Source organism: Volvox carteri (genome assembly GCF_000143455.1).
Source record: "Volvox carteri f. nagariensis unplaced genomic scaffold VOLCAscaffold_62, whole genome shotgun sequence".
Classification (NCBI taxonomy): domain Eukaryota; kingdom Viridiplantae; phylum Chlorophyta; class Chlorophyceae; order Chlamydomonadales; family Volvocaceae; genus Volvox; species Volvox carteri.
In genome coordinates, this window is record NW_003307605.1 from 124,366 (window position 1) to 130,362 (window position 5,997).

Below are 5,997 nucleotides of genomic sequence, written 5' to 3' on the forward strand. Positions count from 1 at the left end.
CTAGGGGGCCAGGAGTTCCGCGGCAGGTAGCATTCGTGGCATACAACAGCAATCGTCCGACGGAATGGTTTCTGGACTCAGCCACCACTCACCACATAACGTATGACCACTCAGAACTTTTCAACGTGCGGTTGTTGGAGCCGTGGGAGCGCTTCAACATCATGGGCATCAAGGGACAATCTCTTCGACCGACTGAAGTTGGCACGCTTACGATTCGGTCTAACGTCAACGATAAACAGGCCATCACGTTTAAGAAGGTCTACATCGATGAGGAGGCCACCGCCAAAATCATATCGGTCCGCATCATTGATGATCGTGGAGGCAGTGTGGTCTTCGGTGGAGGACAGGTGAAAGTATACGTACAGAACCAATTGGTGCTGACTGGAAAGCGGGATGGGGACTTGTATCCCGTCTGCTACAGCAGTGGAGGTACGGGAGCTCTGAAGAGGACGCAGCGTGAAGACAACAGGATACCTTCTGGTGGTGATGCAGTGTGTGCTGCCGTGGGTATCGGAGCTGAACGTGCAGCACTTTGGCACCGAAGGTATGGCCACTTGGGATACAGCAACCTTGAGACGTTGCTGCGTCATAATATGGTAGCTGGATTTGATGTTGACCGACACAGCATACAATCAGCCAGCACGTGTGTGTGTGAGACTTGCGTCCTTGCTAAACATACACGTGGTCCTTTTCCGTTATCTGGGCATAAGGCAGCGCAGCCTCTCGCGCTCATTCACATGGATGTGTGTGGGCCTATGCCTGAACCTTCGCCTAGTGGTTCGCGTTACGTGACAACCCTGCTTGACGACCATACTGGTCTTTCAGCTGTTGCGTTTACAGCGACCAAGGAGGAGGTCTACCAGAAGATGGTGGTAATGATAGCGGAACTGGAGCGCGCTACTGGCAGGCAGGTTAAGGAGGTGCGTACAGATCGTGGCGGGGAGTTCGTTAATACTCGCACGAAGGCCTATTTCGCTTCCAGGGGTATTCTACACGGAACTACAGTAGGCTACACCCCTGAGCAGAACGGAGCTGCAGAACGTTTAAATCGCACTCTTTTGGACAAGACTAGGGCTATGCTAGTTGAGTCTGGACTGCCTAAATCATTATGGGCGGAGGCGTTAGCGACAGCCAACTATCTTAGGAATGTGTCGCCAACTGCTGGGTCAACCGTCACTCCGTACGAAGCTTTCTTTAACGTTCGTCCGAACGTCAGTCACCTGCGAGTCTTTGGATGCGTTGCCTACGTCCACGTACCTGACGTCAAGCGCGACAAGTTCGACCCGGTGAGCAGGCGTGGAATACTTGTCGGATACGGGAACGGTGGACAGTATCGTGTACTGTACGAGGACGGCATTATTGCCGTAGTTTCTAACGTCCGCTTTGATGAGTCTAATGTCGGCCGGCGGCGTAATGCCGGGGACTCCGATTATGAGTCCGATGCCGACGAGGAGGAGGAGTTTCGCACTAGTTTATCTGGTGAGGGGTCGCTGCCTAGGGCTGGCGAAGGGACACCAGGTAGCACCGTCGGCGAGGGATCGCCGCACTTGGGTGGCGAGGGGGCGCCGGCTGGGGCTGGACCTTCCAGCAGTGCGAACGGGCAAGGAATCAGCCTGATGTGGAAATGGCGGGAACTAGGTACCCAGTTAGAGAGCGTAAACGCCCTGGCGAATGGTGACGAAACGAACCTGGTCACACTGTCACTGGTCGCGTTAACGCTGCTTTCTCTGCTGGTATTCCTGAGCCTAATTCGTTTGAGGAAGCCATTGCAAGTCCACATGCAGACGACGGCGTGCGATGGACGAGGAGATCGCCGCCCAGATGGCTAATAGTACTTGGGAGGTGAAGAAGCCACCTCCTGGTACTCGTTTGTTGCCGTGTCGTTGGGTATATAAGGTTAAGTACAGCGATGACGGCAGCGTGGAGCGTTTTAAGGCGCGTTTAGTTGCCAAGGGTTTCGAGCAACGTGAGGGGATTGATTATGGGGAGTTGTTTGCCCCTACCTCTCGTGGTTCGTCATTGCGTGCTTTATTAGCAGTTGCCGCAGCCCGGAACATGACGGTACATCAGCTCGATGTGTCTACTGCGTTTCTGAATGGTGAGCTGAAGGAAGAGTTGTGGATGGAGCAACCGCCTGGGTATGCATCCAGTGACCGGTCGCTTGCGTGCAAGCTGCAGAAGTCTATTTACAGGTTGAAGCAGGCACCCCGTTGCTGGTATGAAAAACTATCAGCAGAGTTCGCCAAACTAGGTCTTTATCCTTCGAAGTCTGATCCGGCGATGTTTGTTAAGACGGACGAGCGTGGGGTTGTTATTGCTTTGGTGCACGTAGATGATACAATTGTTGCATCGGAAGACCCGGAAATGGTCCGGGCAATTAAAGCTGCAATTGCTAAGGTCTTCAAGGTGCGCGACCTTGGAGAAGCGAAGGTGTTTTGGGGCATGGAAATTAGGAGGGAGAAGTCGGGTGAGATAGTGTTGTCGCAGCATAGGTATATTGCGCAGCTATTGGAGCGTCATAGGATGATTGACGCCAAGCCGAGGTCTACCCCTTTGCCTCCGGGCTTTAGGTACACTCCTAAGGGGGACGGAGAGGAGCTGCTGGGCAATCCCACCGAGTATAGGGCTTTGGTGGGAGAATTGAACTATCTGGCGACGAACACGCGGCCTGACATTTCTTATGCATTGATGTTTTGTCCCGGCATATGGCCGCACCCACGAAGTGTGCCATGAACCTGGCCACTGGCGTTCTGCGTTACCTGGCAGGAACTCGCGAACTAGGATTGCGTTTTGGGGGTGTTGGCGGTGTTGCAATGTCGGGGTACAGCGATTCGGACTGGGCAGGAGACCCAGTTACGCGGCGTTCTACGTCCGGCTACGTATTCACTCTTAATGAGGCTGCAATTAGCTGGAGCAGCCAACTTCAACGTACTGTGGCGGCTTCGTCGGTGGAGGCCGAGTACCAAGCTACAGCGGCGGCTGTTCGTGAAGCTTTGTGGCTTCGCAAGCTGATGGTCGGTTTGGGCTTGCCTCAGAGCGCGGTGAAAATCCAGATAGACTCCCAGGGGGCGCTTAGCTTGGGAAACAATCCGATTACGTCTGCTCGGTCGAAACACATCGACGTGCAGCACCACATAGTGCGTGAGAGGGTAAATAGCGGGGAGGTGCAGTTGGAGTACTGCCCTACAGAGTGGATGGTAGCGGATGCGCTCACGAAGGCACTGGGAGAAGTGAAGGTCAAACGGTGCAGAGAAGCTCCATAGCTTCTCTGCACCGTTTGTGTGAAGTGCCCATTGGCGGAGCAAATGTGCTAGTGCGAGTTGGGATATGTCCCGAGGGGGCGTGTTGAAGGGCGGTCCTATCCCAACGTAGATAGGTGGTAGATAGGCGATGAATCCGCCGTGATAGGCGATGCCTCGGACGTGCCTCGACCTTGCCTCGGCCGTACCTCGACCTTGCCTCGGCTGTACATACCTCGACCTTGCCTCGGGTCTCTCGGCCGCGTATCTCAGACGTGTCCTCAGGTCCAGGGATGGTGGACATCTGTACGATACTTCCATTGGTACTGGTATATAAGACACGAGTTGTGCAAGTCTTCGTATCTCATCTTTGTATGGATCGGTATTCCTTAGTGGGAATCTCCTAAAGTCTTCCTGCCATTCACCACTCACCTACCGGTTGTTATATTGCAACCAGTCTCCTTGCCTCCTTCATATTCTTAACACACCGGTCAGTCCCAGACACCTCCACACCGGGCGCGGCTAGCGGCGGACCGGTGGAAAACGCTCGCTAAGGAGTGGCTAGACAGCAGGCGGGTCGGGAGTTGAGGGTTTAGGATGATTTGGTTGCGGTCGGGTCTTTTAGCCTAGTAGCGTGGCCTTCAGAGCTTTGGTAGGGGGTGCTTCTCGCTGTAGGACCGAGCCGGTGTCTTTGCTCAGGCTTCAGGATGTTAGGGTCGCCGTCGTGAGTTTGTTGGGGTGGTCGTTGGGCGTCCTCTGGTTTCGCGTTCTGTGTTGATGTTGATGTTGTTACAGGGTGGTTAAGCTTCACCAGTGGACTCCTTGCCGAGGCAATTCCCTGCTCTCCCCTGCTAGAGGGGCACCCTAAGCCTGTGTTGTCTGTCGCGCGCGTGTTGCCTCGGGGGAGGAGGAGTGTTTTTTGGCCGCGCGTTGGTGGTGTGGCGGCCGAAGGGGCCGTACTCGGGCGGCCGTGGTTGGCTGGGGTTGTGTTCTACTGCAGTGTAAGGGCCCTTGGCAGCTGGTCTCCCCGCTTCCCGTCTCTACCATTCCTTGCACGGTCAGCCAGCACGTTCGAGTCGACATAGCCATGAGAATATGGTTAAGGGAGACAGGAGCACAGAAGTGTGTCGGTCATTTCCAACAAGTGTGTCGGTCATTTCCAACACCCCCCCGTGAGTGACACTCTCTTGCTACGGGCCGTCCCGTGCCTCATCCCGGTCTCCCATTCTCTGGGCAACAGCCAGTGAGTATCAATACGGCGACCTCTCGATAGTCAAGAACTTCGAGGTGACGATAGCCATATCCGAATCGCTGTCACGCACCAGTAGGGATGTCGTTATCATGCTGAAGCGGCTGGGCAAACCAACAAGCAAAGTGTGTGCCCGCTCACAATCGCTGATAACGTGTCCTACTCCCAAACAAGTCCGACTGTAGTTGCTTGCAGGCGTCCTATGCCTTCTTGGTGCTAGGTACGTAAGCTACTAGCGTTAACCGGGGCTCATAACCTGACCATTCCGAAGGCCACAATGTCTCCTCATATTCCCTGCCCTCTTCTTCTGAACTCCTGCGCTGGATTGCACCACTGGATGTTCCGGCTTCATCCGGCATTCCTTCACCATCCACAGGTGACAGTGGTGCCTAGCCGACTGTGTTTCCTAAGTCAACTAGCTTGGCAGAGGCCCTGACTCAGGTACACCAATACTAGCCACTTCGGAGTCAGGCAATTCCCCTTAACCTTGATAGTGGTTCTTATCTTGCAGCATAAAAATACACGGCATCAATGCACTGCCGCCACCGCCTGTCTGTTGAGGCATGCTATACCCCACCTGCCACATGCGGGCGCCAAGACCACCTCCACTCCTTCCCTGCACATTAGGCTGCGGCTCTCTCTTCAACTCCGAGCTATACGGCCCGTCTGTTTGTAGTTGCAGCAAATGATCGTCTGCTGCAATCCACGCTGTCCAGTTGGGTCAACTGGATACAAATGTTTCGTGGCACTCTGCCGCCAGTCGTCTGCATGTGGGCCTGAGATGGCTTCGGCATACAAGTTAGGCTGTGAATCCCAGCAGATACTGCAGCAATGACTCGGCCTGTAGCATTACGACAAGGTACACTCCGCCCCCACTCGCCAGGAAATTTGCATTCCCTAACTGAATACCGAGCCCCCAGCATTTCCACATCAGGGTGTGATCCCTCGCCAACAGTACTGCCTGATGTCCATTCGCCAGCCCTAGGCAGCGACCCCTCACCAGACAAAATAGTCCGAAATCTTCGTCGGCATCGGATCCATCATCAGAATCCCTGGCATTATGCCGCCGGTCGACATTAAACTCATCAAAGCGGACATTGGGGACGTACATAACACGATACTGTCCTTCACTCCCGTATCCGTCCAGGATCCCTCGGATGCTTACTCAGTCCCATATTCGACCAGGATTTCTCAGATGCTTACTGTTGTATGCTACAAATGTTGAAGGGCGGTCCTATCTCAACGTAGATAGGTGGTAGATAGGCAATGAATCCGCCGTGATAGGCGATGCCTTGGACGTGCCTCGACCTTGCCTCGGACGTGCCTCGACCTTGCCTCGGCTGTGCCTCGACCTTGCCTCGGCCGTGCCTCGACCTTGCCTCGGGACTCTCGGCCGCGTATCTCGGACGTGTCCTCAGGTCCAGGGATGGTGGACGACTGTACGATACTTCCGTTGGTATCGGTACATAAGACCAAAGTGGTGCATGTCTTTCTATCTCATCTCAGGAT